Source organism: Xenopus laevis, chromosome 5S (genome assembly GCF_017654675.1).
Source record: "Xenopus laevis strain J_2021 chromosome 5S, Xenopus_laevis_v10.1, whole genome shotgun sequence".
Classification (NCBI taxonomy): domain Eukaryota; kingdom Metazoa; phylum Chordata; class Amphibia; order Anura; family Pipidae; genus Xenopus; species Xenopus laevis.
Window position 1 is genome coordinate 49,658,907 of NC_054380.1, and position 24,479 is coordinate 49,683,385.

Here is a 24,479-nt window from a genome sequence, read left to right on the forward strand (position 1 = left end):
TCGAAAGATTAACAGTGATGGCAATATCACACCGCACCCTCTGCACATGGTAGTGGAACAGTGGGACAATGCACACAGTAATCCGTTTGGCAATTCTCTGTCACCATCAACTTTGCAAAGAAGTTGATCGCGGGGGGGGGTCGATTTGGCAGAATGTGCGCTGCTGGGAGACAAGCCTGTAGTTGTGTCTAGGCTTATACTCGAGTCAATAAGTTTTCCCAGTTTACGTAGGTAAAATTAGGTACCTCGGCTTATACTCGGGTCGGCTTATACTCAAGTATATACAGTACCTTACTTCAGTCACATCCGTCTTGACGCCTGCATTTTCACACAGCACGTCGGATCGCGCCAAAAACGCCCATGTAGTCTTACCCTTAAAAAAAGGCTTTAGTTCCTCACATTTTTATGCAATCTTTTTGTTCAACCTACTGAGTTAAAGCTGAAAGTCTGCAATTCAACTGCATCTGCGTTGTTTCATTTAAAATCCATTGTGGTAATGTACAGAACCAGAAAAAAGTTATCTCTCTCCAAATATTTATGGACCTAACTGTATGTAGGGAGAGGTGGTAGCTGCAAAATGGAATAGCAATAGAGGATGGATAGAATGAAATGGGAAAAGGGATATGAAAAGAAAAGAAATAAGGGAATAATTATACGATGTATAATGTTCTTAGTGTACCAGTGTCACTGTATTCTATAATGTGTTTGTTGTATCTGAATCCAGTGCCTTTGTCTGAATAATGTGCTAGAAATGCTAATTCTTACTTTATTTTGTTGGCATGCTATCCCATTGTTCTGACTGTATAGTATCATTTTGGATCATAATCAACCCCTCCTCAGCTATTTTCAGGGCTCAACCTGTGACCCCCAATCTGGTTTTGAACTACAACTCGCAAAATACTTGAAAAGTCAGGCGGCTTTGCTTTCACTGAGGATCTATATGTAAAAGTGTGAGTGATTTGCCATGGGCATTAACAAAAATGGGCATAGCTTGTTTTCACAGCAGCATGCTATGCACAACGTTTTTTGGTTTTTTTTGTCCCCTGATTTTGCTCTTTGGTAACCTTAACTTAACCTAAAGAACACCTTAATCTTAATTTGCTAAAGCAAGATTAGAAGAAATTGGATACATTCATGATAGTAAGAAAGCCATTGCCTGTAGTAAATGGTCATCATTCCAAGGAATATTATGAGGCCTTCATCATTAAATGACAGTGGCAATAAAGTGAGGGCAAAGCATTTATCAGGCGACAAGTGAGGGAGTAGCGATGAGCGAATTTTTTGAAGTTCGACAAATTGCGCGACAAATTTTTGACGCACAACAATTTTTTTCACCAATTACTCTATGGATGCCATTTTCACTGTGAAACTTGCTGAAAAATTTCATTCATCAATAGTACTGACATTTTTATTAAAGAGAGTTATTTCTTGAAAACTTTGAAAAACAATTCAAAACACAAAAAATCCAATATCCCTTTTTCCACTGTATTCCATTTGAGAGGGGTGTTTATTAATTTACCTGGATATGAAAGAAAATCGGAAACGTTTAGGGGCACATTTACTAAGGTTCGAAAAACTTTGAATTTGAAGTAATTTTTGGATACTTTGCTGTTTAGCCTATGGGGGGTCTTGAGTGTTTGGGCAAGTTTTGAGAAACCAAAGGATTTTTGGTAAAATCATACGATCATACGATTAAATCGTTCGATTCGAAGAACATTTTTGAGGAAAACAAAAGATTTTATTTGTGGTGATAAATACAGCTGAACTGAAGATGTGTTTGGAAGGTGGTGAGATTTATAAAAGTGTGTGTTTTGTTATTTTCTACTATAGTGTAGCATGAAGGTAAAGTGGTGATGGTGTATTTTAAATCCACTTCATAAATACTGATGTGTAATCCCATAAACTGGAAATGAATGAAAACTAAATCCATTGTACAATGCAGCATTGGCATTGTATAAGTCTATGTTTTACCTTTCCTTCCATAAGTTATAGCCTGATAAAATGTTTTCCTTGCTGTTTCTTGCATGCTAATTTTTATTTAGACATTAACGTTTCTATAATATTTATATTCCAGAGTAATAGCTTATTCTTATTTATAATTTTGTATGTGTGGTCACCATTAGATTGTATTTTAAATGAAGCCTGGGAATTCTAAATTAAAATTGTGTGATGTTCTGGAAGCCAGTGATAAAATACCAAAGCGCTAATAAAGCAGAAAGTGTAGTACATTGTTTACTAAATTGTCTAAGCATGCCCTGGATTATTTGTCCAATACTGTGCTTTTCTTATAGCCTTATCATTTTTTTCCCAAGCAAATAACATGAATAGAATTTGTTGAGCAATAAACAAGCAATAGCCATGCTCATGCAGTTTTCTTTCTTGTCAAGAAAGGAAAAATACTGTAATTGTTTAAATATTTACATGCCAATAAACATGTAATTTATGACACTGATATGAAAGTTCCATGTTTCTGTAATCTACAGTGGGGAAAGGTCTGGTTGCAGCTGGTCACCAGTCAGCAGGGCACAAGGATAGAGGAATCCCTCACTTTCAGTGCTGCATAAAGCGCATACCCGTAAGATAGCTTTTAGTATGTTATAGATTGTCCAATTCTAAGCAACCTTTCAACTGGTCTTCATTTTTTTAAAGGTTTTATTTCTACTTTTTTTTTTTTATAGATTTTTATTAACTGTTTTATTAGTGGGTGGGTGTAGGGATACAGACAGAAGAAAGGGGAGGATGGGAGAAAGGAAAAAGGTCACATGGTAGTAGTTAACAACATACATAGTATATCTCCATACATAGGTACAATTATTCAAGGTAAATTATTTTCTGTTTGTGTTTTTGTCTGTTTCTTTGAATAAAAACCAAGCTAACAAGTGTCCGTGTCCCTGAACTCTTTCCTGCAAGTTCATTTACCTTGCTCAACCATTCTTTGATAGAGGGAAGTACAGTGGGCTTCCACTTATTTGAGATAAGCATTTTAGGTGCATTGAGCAGATATCTCTCCAGAGTGGAGTTGGATATATTATATCTCCATTGCCAGCCCCCAGTAATAGCAAAATGTGAGCAGGAGTGCCAGGTACCTCACATCCCAGTATTTGTGAGCATGCCTGTAATACATTCTACCAATATATACCTCCAGCGAATGTTGCAAGCGTTGGGTAGATTTGTTTCCATTTCTGTGGTGTACAGTACCACCTGAAAGCTTAACATTTTTCTGTATCTCACAGCACTGTGAGCTAAACAAATGAAGCTCATATTACCTTGTTGAGAGCATCTTCTGGAAGATCTACCCAGGATTTAATGAAGAACAATTGGTTCCTGTCTCCCAGATGGGCTTGGCACCTGTAGAAGCCTGATATTAAAAAGACTTTGGTGGGGTTGCCTTATTACATAATATTAATGATATTATGTCTCTGCCCAGGGAGGTACTAGCTCCTATAATGGTATAGAAGTATTTAACCTGATTGTATTGAAATTCAGAAAGTTTATTGTCTTGTCTAGACTAGCTAGGTGACCATGGTAAATAATATGGATAAATTGTAGGTATCACCAAGCACTCTTCATATGCATTCAGCCTGGCTACTGGCATGAGCAGCGCCGGATTTCCCTGTCGTAGCGTCTGGATGCGAGGTTCAATCACTCCCCATAAACCGGCTTGGGCAGCATGCTGCCCCTAATAATTTGCTGCCCTAGTCCCGGGCCTTTGTGGCCTCGCTACTAATCTGGACTGGGCGTGAGTAGAGACAGAAGATCTTGAGTTTTTAAGCTGTTTATCAGGGAATCCCATGTTTCCAAGATGTAGTTTAATAATTGGTGTGAGCCATGTAAAATTCTGCAATGTAATTTGTCAACCCATGACAAGTGGATAAAGATTGGTGCATTTTATTCAAGGCTTTGTTATCTACAGTAAGTGATTATACCAGTCTGGAATTCTATTTAGAATTGCAGCTCTATGGTAACAAACAATTCGGAAGAGCTAGTCCACTCTTTGTTTTGCACCTATATAGTATGGCCGTCTTAATGCTTTGAATTGACTATATGGCCAAAACTGGGTCTTTCACTGGCAACACTCTTTTTGGGCTGATCCCCACTCCACATAGCACTCAGGCGCAAGATGTGTCTGTCTGTGCAGCTATATGGAGATGTGGAAGAGAGATGATTCCTGTAAGGGTTATGTCGTGCGTGTCACACCAAACAAGTGTTACTATAGAAAATGCTGTAATATGCTTTTTGTAAAACACACATTTTACATACTGATATTTACCAATTGTATTTAACAAATCAAAATCTAATCAACTAATGAAAATAACTAGATTGCTTGTAGACACAGTGTAAAAATATAGCATATTCAGGGTCGGACTCGCCTACGTGACACCAGGAAAAAACCCGGTTGGCTCTGCCAGCCCAGACCTGCTCACCTTAATAGCGCTGGGCAATTTGTTCATGCGCGTGACACACCTCTGTTCACGCATGCGCACAGGGGCATAGTTTAGACGTCTGAAGGTGGCCCCTGCTAACTGCCAGGGAGACGCTTTGGGTTGCAGTCCCAGTGGCCCCCAATGCTCCAGTCTGACCCTGAGCATATTGAAAATAGTTGCTGAAATCATGCAAAAATGTCATACCTAGTCACTACGTGGTGTCATCATGTAACATTTTTACATGGTTTATTTACTTAATTGCGACTGCAGTGTGAAAGTGCAGTTATTTGCACACAAATGAAATGTATGAAGGTTTAGAAAGTCGGCGGCATCCTCACTAGTTTGTTCCTGTGAAAAATTAAACTTTAAAGGAACAGCAATACCAAAAAATTTAATTGTTTCGTATTCACTTAAAGGAAAAGGAAACTCTGTTTGCACTTGGGGGTGCCAAATGTTAGGAACTCCCAAGTGATTGTATTGACTTACCCGAAACCCCGGGCAGTGCTCCTATCGGCAGGGGTTTTTCTAGCTGGCACCACGGAGAGATCTTCTGGCTTCTTCTTTCTTTAGATTTCCCCAGGCATGCGCAGTAGATTGAAATATTTGACTTTTTAGTTAAAAGTCCTGTTTTCCGTTCTATTGCATGCGCAACCATGCGAAGAAAGAGGAAGCAGGAAGAAGATCTCTCCATGGTGCTCACTGGTATAACCCCGGCTCGGGATTTCAGGTAAGTAAAACAGACTTTCCTTCTCCTTTAGTTATAATTGTCTGTTACCTTGCATTAGTAGAAACATTATGTTTGCTTCAGAAATACTACTGTAGTTTACATAAATAAGCTGCTGTGCAACCATGAGTCAGCCATTCAAGCTGAATAGGGCAAAAAGGCACATTTACACAGCAGATGGCAAGTATGCTTTGTAGAATACAATGGATTTATAAGGAATTTTATGGAAAATAATTATGTTGCTTACCACGAAGATTTATAAGGCAATTTAAACTGCCAATTTCTATGTATTTAATATCTTATTTCATTGTAAGGATTGTATGACATGAAAGAGAAAATACCACTTAAACATCCTTATGAAATATATTGTGTAGAGGCTATTAAATATGCAATGTTTTGTTTGATATTTGTACAGCACCTTTATTGTATTTGTAAGAGTGATGGTCTACATTTGTCTCATCCATATTTCATCTGTCAAATATATTTTCAAGGTGATGGGACCATTTTATCAGGATGAAATCGTTTTTTATGCATTCTATATACAAGTGCATGGTTTTCCATTTGCTGCAGCTATTTAAATGTAATTTATATGTTTCATTGTTCTTTTTCTACTGCTGCAGTTTCCTTTATTTTGTAGGCCAAGTTGGCCTTTAATTTGGTTTGACAATATTTTCACATTTCATTTTTAAAAATGAGGCAATTTTTCATTTCTATTTCTACAATTTGTTCCTTGCACCAAACATTCCCATATTATGCTGAATTGCCTTTGACACTTATTGCTAACAATATAGTTGATGTTTCTTGGTTTCTTATAATTTCTACTTCTAAAATGAATGTAAATTTTTTTTATAGATATTTCAGACCCTGGAAACACAATTCCCTGACTAAAATGTATGTTTTGTAAAAGCACACACAAGGAGTATATTCTACCAGCAGAAAGGGTTTGAAACCTCTGCTTCTCCTGATTTTCTTCAATGGGAAATTTGTGACAAAAATGGCTTTGGTCCTTGTTCCATTCATAAACACGCACGCTAAGGTTTTTCCATGGGTCAGTGCTCCTGTCCAGAGAAAACAGAAGCAGCGCAATAGAGGAAACCCGGCAAGGGTACTCATATGCACAATAACAATAACCAAAACCCAAAGCTTTGAAGACTAACAGCTAAACAAAGTAGGTGAGAGTTTTTCCACAAGCCTGTGTAGTTTTTCAAATAGAAGCAGCGGCTGGGGAATTTATTTCAGTGGAGGGTGACGGACATATTGTTAAACCCATCCAGTGAAAATACCTTTTACATGTCCTTTAAGACTGCTTCCAGTTCTGGAGAGTGGACAACTGAAGAAACTCATATCCAATAGCTACCGCTGGAGTATACAATGCTCCACGCAGTGTGCAAAGTGGGAAAAAAAGAGTAAGTGCATTTTGAGGCACATACACCATTATTTGAAGTTATACACCATTTTATGCTAATCGTAATCACTCTTAGTTTTAAATATTAAAAAGAGTGGAAATAGGGGTGCATGCGCGACATGTTCTGGTGAGGACGCATTTTCCCGGAGCTCCGCAGCGGGAGGCTTATATCCCCGCATTTTAGCTTTCTTCCGCCTTCGGACGAGCGGGGAAATACTGACTGGCACAGTGACATTATGGGGAAAAAGAAGAACTATGAGCCGTCGGGCTCTCTGACCCCGTTCCTGCAGAAATCGGCAGCTAAGGCTAAGCTGCGCAAAGCCAAAGATGGCGGCGCCGATCAGGAACAAGGCCTGAACGCGACTCCGGTTCCAGCTCCCCATCTGGCAGGAATGCCCAGACTCCGGGAAGGTATGAGTCGACGGCCATGGCTAAATATACTGCCCTAGAGGGGGGAATCGACCCGCACACGGATTCGTCACAGCCCTGTAGCCCTCCAGTTACTGATAGGTCCTCTCCTCATTCTGCTCCAGCACTAGGGCCCGTTCAGCACTGATAGCAGGGCCTCAAACTGGGAAGTTAGGAGGTCCCCTAGCCCACCTACTGACTGGCAGACACTGGAGGACCAGCCTGACCCAGTTTTTTGTAAGGGCAATGACCCTCAAGCATCCATCCCAGTTACTGCAGGTGTATTAGCACAGCAGCTTTCAGCACTTCAGAACTCCTTGTCTGCAACAATGGCGGGGGCTGTTAAAGCAGCAATGCAGGAATTCAGGAAAGAACTACATTCCGTGGGACAAAGGGTGGACAAGCTGGAGACTATCTCAGACAACTTAATTCTGAGGCATAATACTTTAGAGCAGTGATCCCCAACCAGTAGCTCGTGAGCAACATGTTGCTCCCCAAACCCTTGGGTGCTGCTCTCAGTGGCCTCAAAGCAGGGGATTATTTTTGAATTCCAGGCTTGGAGGCAAGATTTGATTGTATAAAAACCAGGTGTAATGGTAAACTGAGTCTCTTGTAGGCTGCTAGTCCACATATGGGCTACCGATAGCCAATCACAGTGCTTATTTGGCTTCATCCAGGAACATTTTTTATGCTTGTGTTGCTCCCCAACTCTTTTTACATCCGAATGTTGCTCACGGGTGAAAAAGGTTGGGGATCCCTGCTTTAGAGGATGACCAGTTTACCATACAAGAAGAACTGGCTAACCTCAAATCATATTGCGAGGATCTGGAAAACAGAAATCGCAGTCAAAACCTCAGAATTAGAGGGGTCCCAGAAAGTATTGTGCCGAAAGATATCAGACAGTATCTGAGGGCACTGTTCTCTCAACTTTGCCCAGATCTACCTGCGGAAGCTTGGAGATTCGACAGAGCTCATAGAGCTTTAGGCCCCAAAAAACCGGGCCAAGTCAACCCCAGGGACATCATTGTGTGCTGCCATTATTTTGAAAGCAAAGAGAAAGTCCTAAAAGAAACGAGAAATTCAGCACATATTGAATACCAAGGGGCAGTCTTACAAATTTACAATGATTTATCTCCCATCACTCTGGCAAAAAGGAGAGAACTCAAAACCGTGACGCAATATCTGCGGGCTCAGAATATTCCCTACAGATGGGGATTCCCCTTCAAGCTCATCGTTAATGTGAAGGGACAACAATACACCCTATCCGACCCTCGGATGTGCGATTAGTTTCTGAGGAATTTTGGTGTGCCGAATCCATTACCAACTAAAGAAACCTCTCATGCTCAGTCACCAAGGATGACGCCAGAATGGGAATCGACAAGCCCTCAAAGATCTTGACCATCTTCTTCGCCTCCACGCGGTCCTGACTCGCCTACTTGAAGGAATCTGCAATACGGGGGACTCCCCTCGCCTTACCTTTTTTCCAAGTTGCCTTTTGTATTCTACTTTTTAGTAGTCCAATTGCCATGCCTGCCCTGCGGAAGGGTTTGTATTTCTTTTTTCCCACCAGACTCTTCTCGCCTAGACATTCCCGCCGACACTGGTACTTGTGAGGAGTGTACCTAGAGTGTCTCAAGTTACCGAAGGTCAGGTAACACCAATGTTTGTCCATGTCTGTTGTTGGTTTTTGTTGACTCTTTTTTTTATTTTTTATTTAATTTTTTTGGAGGCCTATAATATGCCACTACCCTTCACTCTCTATACGAAGATGACCGACTACTTGGCGACTGCGCTTAAGTTCACTATGCCTGATCATTCCCACTTCTTTCTGTTATTTTTTTATCGGAATTTCTCTTGGGAAGCTATTTGGACTCCTACGTAAGGACTCTTTTTTTGTCCATTGACTCAACCAATTCACATCTGCGGAATGTATCTCTTGAGTGGTTGGCACAGTTTATGTGGGATTATTTTTTCGTACATATTGTTTATTATTATGCTTGAACTATGGTTCTCTTATGATGGGTACACCTGATCCACTGTACGAGCTTTTTAGGACAGCACTCCTTATTGATAATTTAAGATGATATGTATATTGTCTCTTTGACTGTGAAGGGACTCAATAGTCCTAGAGAGAACCTTGACTTTGAAAGAGATTCGACGATTCCAGGCAGAGGTAGCTTTCCTACAGGAAACACATTTTAAAGCCTCGGATAACAATAGACTCAATTCTCCTATTTATACTAGGATCTACCAAGCCTCAGGCCCACACAAAAAAGCTGGGGTTATGATTTTGATACATAAGGACTGCCCCCTAGTTATTACAAAACAAATAACTGACCCAAATGGGCACTTTATTTTGCTGCAAGGCTCGTACGTGGATACACCGATAACTCTTTTGAATGTATATATTTCAAATGTTAAACCGTAAGACTCTATCTTTTGCTGACAAATATCTTTCTCCTGTACTGATAGTAGGTGGGGACTTCAATTTAGTGTTCTCAGAACACCTGGATAGGTACCCCAGCCCTTCTGCAACGTCACAAGTCCCTCAAAAGGCTAAACAATTTCGGGCCTTAATCAGGTCTCATGCTTTATTTGATACATGGCGTATAGGTAACCCTAGGGACAGGAGATATACTTTCTACTCGTCTCCTCATAACGCCTCTATGAGATTAGACTATTTTTTTTGTCTCTCAGAATTGCCTTAAATTCCCTATTACCACTTCCATACAGGCAATCTCGTGGTCATATCACGCTCCTATCACCTTGACCATTGCAATCCCACCTAAGCTTTAAAAACAGTCTCATTGGAGATTGAATGAAACCATTCTCAATGATGTAAAAATCAGGGAAACCATAGCACATCACCTTAAAGAATATTTTGCAGACAGAGGTTCGATAGAGTCTATTACTTTAACATGGGAAGCTCATAAAGCTGTACTACGGGGTCACCTTATTTCACTATCCTCTACTAAAAGGCGCAATAGAAAGCAAGATATATACAACTTAGAGAACAAATTACGCAAACTAGAATTGGTTTACCAGCAGGATCCGAAACCTAAAACGGCTCTGGAAATCCAGGACCTGTGCTCCTCACTCAAATAGCTATACTAGATGCAGAAAAGACTTTGATATGGTCGAAAAGGAAATATTACCAAATGGGGAATAAGGCCCACACAATACTGGCAAATCAGTTGAGGAAACGCTCCAGACACTCTCAAATTCTAACTATCCAATCTAATACTGGAGAAGCCTTACACAACCCCGCCCAGATTTCACAAGCTTTCCACTCTTACTATTCTACTCTGTACAACTTGTTTCCGGTGGATTCCTGTACTAATGAATCTAAACCAACACAAATAGCCCAATTTCTAGAAAACTGCGGCCTACCTACCCTCTCAGAAGACGAACTAGAAATACTTAACAGGGAGGTTACTAATGAGGAGGTACTTAGTGTTTTAAGATCTCTCAAGCTCCATAAATCTCCAGGTCCAGACGGGTTTTCCAACACATATTATAAGACATTCCAAGCAATCCTTTCCCCAATCCTGACGGAATTATTTAATATCTTCCTCCAGGGGAAGGAAACCAACCCAGATTCTATGTTATCTTCCTATATAACTGTTCTCCCAAAGGAAGCCAAGGACCCCTCATTGTGTGGAAATTATAGGCCCATAGCATTGCTCAATAGTGACTTAAAAATATTTACTAAACTGTTGGCACAACGACTAACCCTGCTGCTACCCAGATTGATCCACCCAGATCAGGTGGGCTTCATAACAGGACGACAAGCAGGGGACAACACCCGTAGGGCAATAGATCTTATTGACTTAATTCAATCACAAGGCACCCCCTCAGTGGTGTTGAGCTTAGACGCAGAGAAAGCCTTTGATCGACTAGATTGGACTTACATGACCTAACTACATCAACATATGGGGTCCCAAGGCCCTTTCCTGCATGCTATCAAATTATTATATACGACTCCGTCAGCTTACTTAAAAATGAACGGAGATGATGGAACCCCAATACACATTAGAAATGGTACGAGGCAGGGCTGCCCTCTCTCTTCCCTGCTCTATGCCCTCAGTATAGAGCCTCTAGCAGCTAAAATAAGAACACATCCAGATATCACAGGTATAACAGTAGGCAGTGAGGAATATAAAATCGCTCTTTGCAGACGATATTATGTTGACTCTTAGTAAACCATTTATTTCCTTACCCAACCTACATCGTCTTCTACAACTTTATAGTACAGTAGCTGGATATAAAATTAATTGGTCTAAGTAGGAAGCGCTCTCCTTTCATTTAGAAGGATCTTCTAGGACAGCTCTTCAGGCTGATTTTCATTATAAATGGCAAGCTTCTTATATTTCCTATCTAGGAATTAAATTGACTCCACATTATCATCAACTCTTCCGAACGAATTTCACGCCTGTAGTGAAACAGATTACATTGGATATGTCAGATTGGAAACAATATAACATCTCTTGGCTCGGTCGTATAGCAGCAGTGAAGATGTCCATTCTTCCCAAATTACTGTATCTATTCGAAACCATTCCAGTCCAAATCCCCTCCTCAACCCTGGACCAGATACAAAAAACGATATTTCATTATATTTGGGGATCCACAAAGGCTAGAATACCCCGTTCGGTACTACTGGCGGGAAGGAACCAGGGAGGCCTTGCAGTTCCGAATATACGAAAATATTATGAAGCGTCACAGTTACGCCAAACATTGGCTTGGTTGCAACCTACACCACCCACACAGTGGGCCAAATTGGAATCAGCCTGGTTCTCCCCCTTCCATATCAGTAACCTTATTTTGAGCGCTAAGCCTAAGATTCTAATACCGGCCATAGCTCCAAAGCCTATAAAAGTCACCCACTTTATATGGAAACGATGTCTCACACAGTACCGGATCTGTACATTTCCCTCAGTTTTAACTATACTTTCCGCTAATCCGGAATTTCAACCGGGCCAAAGTAGAGCCTTCCATAGGGACTGGACCACTTACGCTCTAACTCGAATTAAAGATTTTATTAACCCTCTGGGGAAAAAATTTTATACATACGAGGAACTTTATGCAAGGTGTAACTGAGGATCTGATAAGAAAATGGAATATCTGCAGATTGAACATCATATTACGACATTACTTGGGCGACAACTCCACTTCAGTTGACTCCGTTCGAGAAGGTTTTAGGGGGTAACTTCCCATGCAAAGGTCTTATTTCACAGTTATATAGATTAATGAATACATTACCTGAGGACCCCTTTCCCAAACACTCCTATATGCAATATTAGGAGCCTGAGTGGGACAAAGATCTGACTCTGAATCAATGGAAGGAAATTTGGGAAAATGCACGCAAAATTGTGGTATGTACGCAACAAAAGGAGAGTGTGTACAAAACCATGATGAAGTGGTATCTTACGCCAAATAGACTCTCCAAGATATATCCACTAAGCAGTCCTCTGTGCTGGAGAGGTTGTCAACTTAAAGGCACACTTCACCATACTATGTGGACTTGCCCGAAATTAAATGATTTTTGGTTGGAAATTACTAAATTGATAACCTCGGTCATGAGGACTCCTATTACTATTGAAATGCCCAACCTATTACTAGCCCTTCCAGTCCCAGGACTGACAAACGCTCCCCAAAAATGGATTAACCAAGTAGCTACTGTGGCTCGATTGGCAATCATCTCAAAATGGAAATCGTCAACAATCCCTACGATTCGAGAGGTAATCTCCAGACTCGACAAAAATAGGATGTTTGAGGAAATGACTGCGAGAATAAATTATACACTGCAACAGCATAATAATGTTTGGGGGAACTGGGATTACTACAAAACAGCAATGAACATTGCAATTTATGTCATCCCATTAATGGTCTCCATATTTTATTTTATTATATTTTATTTTATCTTATTTTATTCTATTGTGTTTTATTCTCTTCATCCTTTTCTTTTTCTTCTTTCTTCCTTCTTTTTCTTTCCTATCTCCCCTCATGCAAATGTCAAAATACTGCGATGAGAGTCTTAAACTGTAATGTTTAGAAAATGGATAAGTCTGTTAAACAAAGACAAATTATATGAGGCGATGGATACTGTATTTGTACTTTATTGTGAAAACGAATAAAACAGATAACCACCTGTCCATGGAACACTTGCCTCATTAGTAAAGACATAGTGACTGTTTTCAAATAATTAATAATAATTAGACAGTTATTTTTTATTTTCAGACAGTGGCTCCTTCATGGATTCTTGCATGACTTATATCTACTGAAAATTTGCACAGATATTTATTGGGCCCTTTTATAAATCCTGTAGGACAATGGCCACACAGGGGGGGCAGATTTATTATGTATTGTAAAAAATGGCAGAATAATGTGCCACACATCTCTAGGCATCGCCGTTTTAAAAAATGGCATAATTTTTACTCACTTTTTCTTTGAGCAACTAACACCAGAACTGACTTACAAAGGTCTGAATCGGTGTAAAATAACGGAGGCATATCTGGCGCTCACATGGCATAAAATAAAACACCCCTTGATACATTAGCCATTTATTTTACAGGTGAAGTGATGTGGGGTTTTTTACCTACAAGTTTAATTTTAATTACATTACATTAATAAAATTTTCCCCATTTTACAAGGGACCAGAATACAATTATGTAAAATCTGGTAAAATGTCAAATCCGGGAAATTCATTATGCTTTATATATTGATGAAACCACCAAGAAACTGTGTAAAATGAGGAAAGTCTTAAAATCAAGGGATATCAAAATTGAGGTTTCACTGTATTTAGTAATATTTCATTCAATCTGAACCTGGCAGTTTTAGGTTGGATTATTATAAGTACATAGAATGAGCGTGACCAGAGAGCGATCAGACAAAGTGACCGTTAGGATAAACAAATTATGAGCATTTGGAAAGCACACTTGTGTATACTGAGTGGGGGGTTACTGCGATTTGTGGGATGGAATTCTCTCTGCACACTGAACAATTGCAGATTAACTAGACAAGCTTTAAATGGCCCTGGAGGTTCCATCTGATGGCTGAAATGACAGTATGGGTCAGGTTATATCTAGATATATCTCATATTTGGTGAGGTAAGAAAACATATTTTCACCTTGCTGTGGGGCCAAGAAAATATTTTGTTTTTTGTGATGCTTTTGCTGGTTGGGATCATAGTAAAAGACAAATGTGACCAGAACTTCTTGGTGTTTACCGATTAATATTGGAGAGATCTGCCTTCCCGTCAGGTATTTATTTATTAAGGTTAAAGGAAAACTATACCCCCAAAATGAATACTTAAGCAACTTAAGTACTTAAGTTTAAATCAAATTAATATCTTAAGAGGAGTCTTACCACACTGGTATATAATAAATTTTGCTATTTTACATCTCTTGCCTTGAACCACCATTCCCTGATGGTCTCTGTGCTGCATCAGAGATCACCTCACCAGAAATACTACAGCTCTAACTGTAAAAGGGTGAAGGGTGGAAGCAAAAGACAGAACTCTGTTAATTGGCTCATGTGACCTAACATGTACGGTTTGTCTGTGTGCCCCGTGAATCTTTGCAGAAATATAATGACTGCATGGAGTCTATGGAATTGCCTGAAAGGAATCATTTGTTTATTGGATAGTTTTAGTGGTGGTGTCCACTATTTCAAGCAAAGATGATATGGTCTTAAATTTTTTTATTATGAAAAAGAATAGAGGCCGTGACAGTAATTTAAGTAAAACAAGAGCTGAAAGTTTGCTGGCATTTCTGTCATCTGTGTACCTGTATTTTTGTTGTATTTAGAGCTGCTAATTATAAATGTCAATATAGGTATAATTTTCTGTTTGAGTAATCACGCCCATTAGTGCTTATTCTGCAATGGGCTAATGTTAACAGAGGTAATGCTCTAATACCCCATTGCAATAGAACAGTTGGATATATTTCCTAGTCAATCAATCTGAAAACAAATATCTTTAGTAATTGCTTGCAAATGGGCAGAGTTTGAAAATTCAAGAAGCATTATCAATTTTCCTAACTTCGTGTCATCAATGAGTATAGTTTCTCACTTTTTCCGGCTAGCACCTTCATTTACTGTATTATTTAGTGCGTCAATGTTTGTGTGCACAAAAAAGTTGTTCTCAAGTTGTGTGGAATTAAGTAATGAAAATTGATAAGATATCTTATAATCTAAATATATATGATCTCTTAAGGTCCAGGTTTAGTGGTTCTACTACTGTGTGAAAGGTTGTTCCAGTCTCTGAGCTCCCAAGCTGTTAAGCTGAGAAAATGACAATAAAAATAAGCACAGAAAATGTTGATCATATAAATGCATGTTAATAATAATAAAGTCATAAAGTTTGGGAACCCCTCTCAGCCTGAATAATAATTTACTCCACCTTTAACCAAAAAGATAACAGTGGTATGTCTTTCATTTCCCAGGAACATCTGAGTACTGGGGTGTTTTCTGAACAAAGATTTTTAGTGAAGCAGTATTCCGTTGAATACAATTAAATCAAATGTGAAAAACTGGCTGTTCAAAAATTTGGGTACCCTTGTAATTTTGCTCATTTGAATGTATGTGACCGCTCAATACTGATTACTGGCAACACCAAATTGGTTGGATTAGCTCGTTAAGCCTTGAACTTCATATGCAGGTGTGTCCAATCATGAGAAAAGGTATTTAAGGTGGTCAATTGCAAGTTGTGCTTCTGTTTCACTCTCCTCTGAAGAATGACAGCATGGGGTCCTCAAAGCACTGAAGCTGAAAACACAGATCGTTCAGTTTCATGGTTTAGGGGAAGGCTGCAAAAAGCTATCTCAGAGGTTTAAACTGTCAGTTTCAACTGTAAGGAATTTAATCAGGAAATGGAAGGCCACAGGCACAGTTGCTGTAAAACCCAGGTCTGGCAGGCCAAGAAAAATACACAAGCAGCATATGCGGAGGATTGTGAGAATGGTTACAGAGAGCCCAAAGATCACCTGCAAAGACCTGCTAGAACATCTTGCTGCAGATGGTGTATCTGTACATTGTTCTACAATTCAGCACAATTTGCACAAAGAACATCTGTATGGCAGGGTGATGAGAAAGAAGACCTTTCTGCACTCACGCAACAAACAGAATCGCATGTTGTATGCAAAAGCTCATTTAGACAAACCAAAGTCATTTTGGAACAAAGTGCATTGGGCTGACGAGACAAAAATTTAGTTATTTGGTCATAACAAAAAACCCTTTGCATGGCGGAAGAAGAAGACTGCATTCCAAGAAAAACACCTGCTACCTACTGTCAAATTTGTTGGAGGTTCCATCATGCTGTGGGGCTGTGTGGCTAGTTCAGGGTCGGATGAATTCAACCCAATATCAACAAATTCTTCAGGATAATGTTCATCAGTCGAAGTTGAAGTTGGGTAGGATTTTCCAACAAGACAATGACCCTAAACACACTTGGAAATCTACAAAGGCATTTATGAAGAGGAAGAAGTACAATATTCTGGAATGGCCGTCACAGTCCCCCGACTTGAATATCATGGAAAATCTATGGGATGATTTGAAGCAGGCTGTCCATGCTCGGCAGCCATTAAATTTAACTGAACTGGAGAGATTTTGTATTGGAAGAATGGTCAAAAATACCGCCATCCAGAATCTAGTCAAAGGCTATAGGAGTCGTCTAGAGGCTGTTACATTTGCAAAAGGAGGCTCAACTAAGTATTAATGTAATATCTCTGTTGGGGTGCCCAAATTTATGCACCTGTCTAATTTTGTTATGATACATATTGTATGTTTTTTGTTAATCCAATACACTTTTTGTCACTGCTGAAATACTACTGTTTCCATAAGGCATGTTATATATTAAAAAGGAAGTTGCTACTTTGAAAGCTCAGCCAATGATAAACAAAACTCCAAAGAATTAAAAGGGGTTCCCAAACTTTTTCAAATGACTGTAATAACCTCAGGAAAATTGCTATAAGAGTGGAAACCCCCCCCCCTTTTTGCATTGAGATGGATTTAAGACAAAAGGTGTTGGCTTTTGATAAATATGTCCCTATGAGATACTAAACACAAAAGCGATAAGAAAAAACTTCAAGAGCTGAAATACAATCTGTGTCAAGGAGTTGTGTGGGTCGAAAAAAACTCGACCCGCACCCACCTTGATCCGCACGCCCCTAATCCACGCCCGCCTACACCCAATTCCCACCTTCCTTTTATAGACCCGCACCGACCCCACTGATGACATCACAAAAGTGCTGGGGGCAGGCAGCCGCACACCTATAAAACCAGAATTTGGAAGCTGGCAGTGTAAAGTTGCGGGTATCGGACTGGCCCGCACATTTTAAAAATTGTTTGTACAAAAAAATTGAATGGGTCAGAATTACTACAAAATTATATGTATGCGGTCTTGGGCCCTATGGCAGAGGTGCCCCCATGAGAAGTAATAGTCTTATTCATGGGTTATGAAGGGGAGTTTATTTTAATGGGCATGACTAGGGTGGATCACAGGTGTGGCTATGAATCCGCCAGTCCAATTTTTATTTCAGTGGGTCCCTACTCATTGGCAGATGACCAATGGCTTAATAAATGGGATCACTTGGGATGAGGGCCCTGCTAACTTAGAAATAAGGGACCCCATGATTCAAGGTGGTGGCCCTGTGTACATTTGCATAGCTCAAAGTGAACATTGATGGAGACGCTTTTCGCAATGTAGATGTTTTATTAGTATGATATATATATATATATATATATATATATATATATATATAAAACTCGTCAGGCTGGAGCACTCAACCAATCAAGGCCGACTGCCTGGGTGCAGATTACAAATGATAAGTACAAAGCAATCTTAAAAAGAACCGCACTCACAGGGCTTGTAAAGATGCAAAAAAAGAAAAATTTTTTACGTTTCGGCTCTAATACTAGAGCCTTCCTCAGGTGAAATACACAGTGCCAGTGACAATCTATTTAAACAAAAAAAGGCGCCAAACATCAGCTTGTGACGTCTACAGGGCTTGGATGCGTCACTAATTAGTGGTGCATAAAACAGTTTTACTTAACAGCCGCTATTTCTATGCAAGTGGATATTAGGGTGCATATGTGACTTACTCTGCGGCCATGTAAGTGCTCTTATAATACTCAAATCGTGCTGTGATGCAGCCCATATATTGTGGTGCTGTTTTAAAATCAAATTCGCCACTTACCCAGGGAGAACCGAGGATAGCAGAGAGAAAAGAGCGCTCATTCTGTCGCCTCTGAAGGCAGGAGGCGTGTTCCATTGAGCGAAGCTGTGACCCCTTCACCTGTCCTTCCGATGCGCCACTTAGCTCTGGCGCCAGCTCACTACCGGTGTGTACCGATCTCCCCGTGCGTGTCATGAGGAGGCCCCGCCTCCATGCGGTGCAGATGTCACTCACAGGGCTGTGAGTACTAGCGACACAGGGTCTAAATATCTTGGTGTATTTTCCCAAAAGAGTGTAGCGCGCGGGTGCCAGAGAAGGAGTGAGACAAAGAGCCCACCCCACTCGCACCTATTTGCGCTTGCTCGTATGTCACAAAGTATAAGTGTCTTAATATATATTACCATAAACGTATAGCGCACAGGTGCCAGAGAAGGAGTGAGACAAGACGCCCACCCCACTCGCACCTATTTGCGCTTTCTCGTATGGCAGCTAGTCATTTAATAAAATACAGGAGATCAATTGGCAACACCATTCAGAACGCTTAACCTAATTGGAAGTAGGAGAGAGAGCTAGCGCCTATGTATTATAATATTGCTTGAGGAATCTTAGGGGTACACAGCATCTGGACAACGTCTTCCCTGTCCGAGGCCTACCTGTAAAAGACTGCTATCCCTTCGGTACCTCCAGGTAATCAGAGCCTGTCCACGGTGACAAAAGGCCCTTGTAGGCTAGGTGTGGTAAAAAACTGTGGAGAATAAAAACAAGAGCAACCATGTGATAACTTCCCATTTGAACATTCGCAACATATTAACAAGAAATGGTAACATGAGAACACTCAGTTTCTAATGAGTACATAATAGCCATATAGTCCTTTTGTAGCAAAAGTGTTAATCCTAGTAAGGAAACAGATTCTATGTAGATACACTAAGACTTATTTCGTGTAGTGGTCTGTTGTAGCCCCCCACTACAGACCTGATATCAACCTAGGGCCCATGAGTACTAATAAAAAGGAGACATAGGTAAAATCTAATTTAACCCCTTGGGGGCCAATGTGTCCAAAGTGAAAATCCACATACTCTCTTTTCTTAATAGTAGTAAGTCTCTGTTGCCTCCTCTCTTGGGGGCAGGCACATGATCTATTATCATGTGTCTAAACTGGGGGAGCGTGTGTCCCATTTTTAGCCAATGTCTAGGGACTGGTTGTTCCGCCTTTCCTGTGGCAAGGGCACTCCTGATAGCGCTTCGATGATTGTTCATTCGCTCCCGGTATGTAGTGGAAGCTTTACCCACGTAGTGCAATCCGCAAGGACACCAAGCCATGTATACAATATGGTCTGTCGTACAAGTCACTCTGTGCTGTATTCTGTACTTAACCCCAGTTCTTGGGTGTGTGAAATGGGTGCCTTGGGACATACCTCCGCATGTCAAACAACTGGCACATTTGTAGCATCCGGATTTGAGTGGTTGATTCAACCAGGTAGCCCTTGTGTTGGAAGCCTTAGTCAGGTTCTTTGTCACCAACATATCACTCAGGTTACGCCCCCTCCTGTAGGCTACCATAGGTTCCTTCTTGCCATAGAAGGGTAGGTCTGCCTCTGTCTTTACTATTTCCCATCTATCCTTCAAAGCTTTCTTGATCTGTGGACTGGCATCCGTCCATTCTGTCACAAAAATAGAATCCGAGCCATCTTTGGGCGACTTCACCTGTTCATGTATGAGGTCCTCCTGAGTGTGGGCCCGTGCCCTCTCCAATTGCTCATTGATCAGGGTATCATCATAGCCCCTGGAGGCAAACTGGCAAGCTAAGTCAGTCAGTTGAAGTTCTGCCGTAGTCCGATTAGAATTGTTTCTGATGACTCTCAGGAATTGCGAGTACAGAACCCCCCGGGACATATGCGGCGGATGGTGGGACTGGGCTTGGATCAAACTAATTCTATCCGTAGGCTTCCTATACAGTGTGGTAAGTAACTGATGGTCCTCTACATAGATACTTAGATCTAAATAGTGTATTCTTTGTGTGTCATGGGCCATTGTCAGCCTGATAGGAGAAACTAAGTCATTTAGGGATTTGTGAAAATCAAACAATTCGCCCTCCGTTCCCTGCCACAGTATTAGCAGATCGTCAATATAGCGTTTGTAAAATGTGATCCTTGTTCCACCCAAGGGGAGTAAATATTGTTCCTCATATGTTTGCATGAAAAGATTGGCAAAAGAGGGAGCTACATTTGATCCCATAGCTGTCCCTGACACCTGCAAGAAGAAAGCATCATTGAAGGAGAAATAGTTGTGTGTCAAAACCAAGTCGAGTAAGGATATCAAAAATTCAATGGGGGGTGGTCCCTGATGGGATCTTCGTAAGGCCTCTCTACACACCTCAATCCCACTATTATGAGGGATCACCGTGTACAAACTAGAGACATCCATCGTCACCAGTATACAGCCTGTTGGTACCCTTACCTCCTTCAATACGGAAATCAAATGTGTGGTGTCTTTTACATAGGAACTCATCCCCTGCACCAAGGGTTGTAAAAAAGAGTCTAAATATTGAGCCACTGGTTGGAATAGTGAGCCTATTGCCGAGATGATTGGACGACCAGGAGGTTCAGACAGGGATTTATGTATTTTAGGCAAAGTGTATATAAAGGGTGTCCTAGGATGATTAGTAGTTAGAAAGTTGCTAGTAGTATTATCAATCCACCCTGCTGATACACCTGCCTTTATCAGAGAATCCAATTTGTTTTTGTATAGTGTAGTGGGGTCGCCTCTGAGGGGGGTATAGGTTTTGTTATCTGACAGTTGTTCTTGTAGTTCCTTTACATAGTATGATTTGTCAAGTAAGACTATGGCCCCTCCTTTATCAGCCTGTCTTATGATAAGTTCCTTGTCCTCCTTTAGGGATTTTAAGGCCTCTCTTTCAATACTGGACAAATTGGAGAAAAACTTGCCCTTATGCTGGTGTATCGCCTTAGAGTCATTGGTCAACAACTGAGTGAAAATCGAAATAGCAGGAGCTGTGTTGGGGGGTTCAAAGGTGCTTTTGCCCCTGAAAGGGATGGGGGGTCCTAAGTCTTTGTCCTTAAAATGGTCCCGCAATTTTAGTTGTCTTTTAAATCTATGGATGTCTTTATGGACTTCAAAAGGTATTGAGTGGTTAGTAGGTACAAATTTTAATCCTCTGTTCAATAATTTGGATTCCCCCATAGTCAATGGATGTTGCGATAAATTCACCACTATGTCTTGCTCCTCCCCCTTCTTGGTGGTTTGCCTGCGATGTTTCTTACCTCCCCTCCTGGTTTTTTTGCTCCTCCCCTCTCTGTACCTATCGGTTGAGCCGAGGGAGTTGGGGTACCCCCTAAAAAAGGCTGTGTGGAAGTGGTAGGGAAACCTTGGTCAGAGTCAGTTGAGTCCCCTGAACTGTCTACTGTGGTCAAAGTTGTAGGTTTATAACTACGGGAAGGTCTCCTCCTATTATCATCCGATAGGCCCAATAACCACCTGTAAACTCTTTTTTGTTTGTAGTCTTCCTTAACTGTTACTAGTTTCCTTTCCTTAAAGGATATTAACTCTTGTTTGTATTTGATAAGGTTGGTTTCAATATTTTTTACCCAATCTATTGATTTGTCCTGGGATATCTGCAGCAAATGTTTAGTTTCAAAATCAATTATCTCATTTTGGGTGTGCTTCAAGTCATTACCAACGAATTCGATTACTAAAAGCAGTAGATCGAATGAACATTTGTTAAGAATTTTACACCACTTGCTGCAAAAATCCGCGTTGGACCGGCCTAGTGTGGGAACATTCCTGACCCTAAAACCCCTAGGGATAATTTTCTGTCTATGGTAGCTAGATAGGTAGGTACCATGTAACAACAAATCTACCTCCCTCTTCTTTAAGTTTAATAGATTATGGTACAAATCCCGAGGGGTCCTACCAGAAGCCTCTGTTTCAGGAAGTTCACCGAACAAAATCCTTTCTGCGTCCTCAAGAGAAAAAGTGTGTTCTCCAACAGTGTCCACCTCTATATTGGTAATAGAGCTTTCCATATTACGTTCCAAAGAGGGAAAAAAAAATTTATGGGGCTTGTGAAGATTGCTGGAAATCCTGTGTTCCACTACATCCCATAAAGCATGTAACTGTGCAAGAGAAAAATAATAAAAATAGGTGCTGCCAGATAGAACCGAAGCCAACCAGTAAGTGCACTGGGCAGAGACGGATCCAGAATACAAAACTCGTCAGGCTGGAGCACTCAACCAATCAAGGCCGACTGCCTGGGTGCAGATTACAAATGATAAGTACAAAGCAATCTTGAAAAGAACCGCACTCACAGGGCTTGTAAAGATGCAAAAAAAGAAAAATTTTAGACGTTTCACGCACGGGGAGATCGGTACACACCGGTAGTGAGCTGGCGCCAGAGCTAAGTGGCGCATCGGAAGGACAGGTGAAGGGGTCACAGCTTCGCTCAATGGAACACGCCTCCTGCCTTCAGAGGCGACAGAATGAGCGCTCTTTTCTCTCTGCTATCCTCGGTTCTCCCTGGGTAAGTGACGAATTTGATTTTAAAACGGCACCACAATATATGGGCTGCATCACAGCACGATTTGAGTATTATAAGAGCACTTACATGGCCGCAGAGTAAGTCACATATGCACCCTAATATCCACTTGCATAGAAATAGCGGCTGTTAAGTAAAACTGTTTTATGCACCACTAATTAGTGACGCATCCAAGCCCTGTAGACGTCACAAGCTGATGTTTGGCGCCTTTTTTTGTTTAAATAGATTGTCACTGGCACTGTGTATTTCACCTGAGGAAGGCTCTAGTATTAGAGCCGAAACGTCTAAAATTTTTCTTTTTTTGCATCTTTACAAGCCCTGTGAGTGCGGTTCTTTCAAGATTGCTTTATATATATATATATATATATATATATATATATATATATATATATATATATATATATATATATATATATATATATATATATATATATAATATATATATATATATATATATATATATATATAATGCACTTAGTGATTACATCTCTCATTTAACAGCATCTCCAAAAGTGGGCAATGTTGCAAGGGTACTTGCTGGTCTTTCCAAAAAATATATCTTCTACAAAACATCTCTTTCAGAACTGTCAAAACAATTCCTGTGTAGGCCCCAATTTAAATGTACTTGAATGTGCCATTAATTAATTGATATCCAGATTCCAAAGCGAAATGTGATATGAGGTCCCATTATACTTGTGTCCCACAACTAGAGGGTGGCAGAGTTGATTTCTACATTTTATTATTGGCCATTGGTCTTTGTAGTGCCCCATGTAGCAGGCACCTTTTTTTGAAAAATAGTGCTTTCTTAGCTTTAGCAGTTCTTTAGCAGTGTTGTTACTCATGAAATCAGAAAAATCTATCAACTATTTGTACTGGACTTTTTCTACTGTATGTGCATAGGTGGACTTTGAGACGAGGGTGATGTATTGATGTATTGATCATTGTAGTAAGAACGGTCAATGTAATTCTGATCTGGAAAGTTAAAGAAAAAGGTATGGCCTTATTGTTAGGTAAAACTAAGCCCAAAGAAAGTGTGAAATTGTGTTAATTTTATTGCTTGCTACAATGAGACTGCTAAAATCATTACTTATATTTTAAGACAATTGGCACATTTTACTGGCTAATGAGCTGCTAGCCCACAGTTTTGTTTTATACTAAAAAGCAAGAAACACATGGCTCAATCATTATTTAATAACACAGAATGAGATGTATAACACATAATCAGATGCAGGACTCCATGAAATGCATAGTAAAGAGTTTTATTATTATTTATTATTATTATTATTATTATTATTTAAAAGAAACAGTGCATATGTATATATAAAAATGATATTACAAAGATGACACACAGTTGCAATTACAGTAAATAAAATAAAAGGGAGTAAAAACACAAAGAAAACCCTTACTTTACCAAGTTTTGAAGTTGTCAGTGTATCTTTTTTATTGCTAGGCATTGATACAGAGCATGTTATGCACTTGTAACTTTGTATTTATATGTAGCCATTTGGTGATTGCATTTATACATATTTCTGATTATAAATTTATATATTTTATATTGTATGACTGCCTTTTATATAAATATGTACTCGTGCTCTGGAAGACCTATGACTGCTGTTTTGTTTGATATTTATGTAAGAATAATAACCCAATATGAACATAGGTATGGGTGGGGCAAGATTTCAGATGAAAATGTTTTATCTTCCCTCCCTTGCTGGTATCAGGTCTTGTTCTTATTACAGATATTTTGCATTAATAATCTCTACAATGTAAGAGTATACTTTTATACACTCTCTTT

The 24,479-nt window shown here is 40.0% G+C and overlaps 1 protein-coding gene across 3 annotated transcripts in view; it reads left to right on the plus strand.

Moving 5' to 3' along the window:
- Positions 1 to 24,479, plus strand: part of LOC121394208 (peroxisomal targeting signal 2 receptor-like) — a 193,152-nt gene that overhangs the window by 130,848 nt on the left and 37,825 nt on the right. The gene's annotated exons all lie outside the window — the stretch shown is intronic.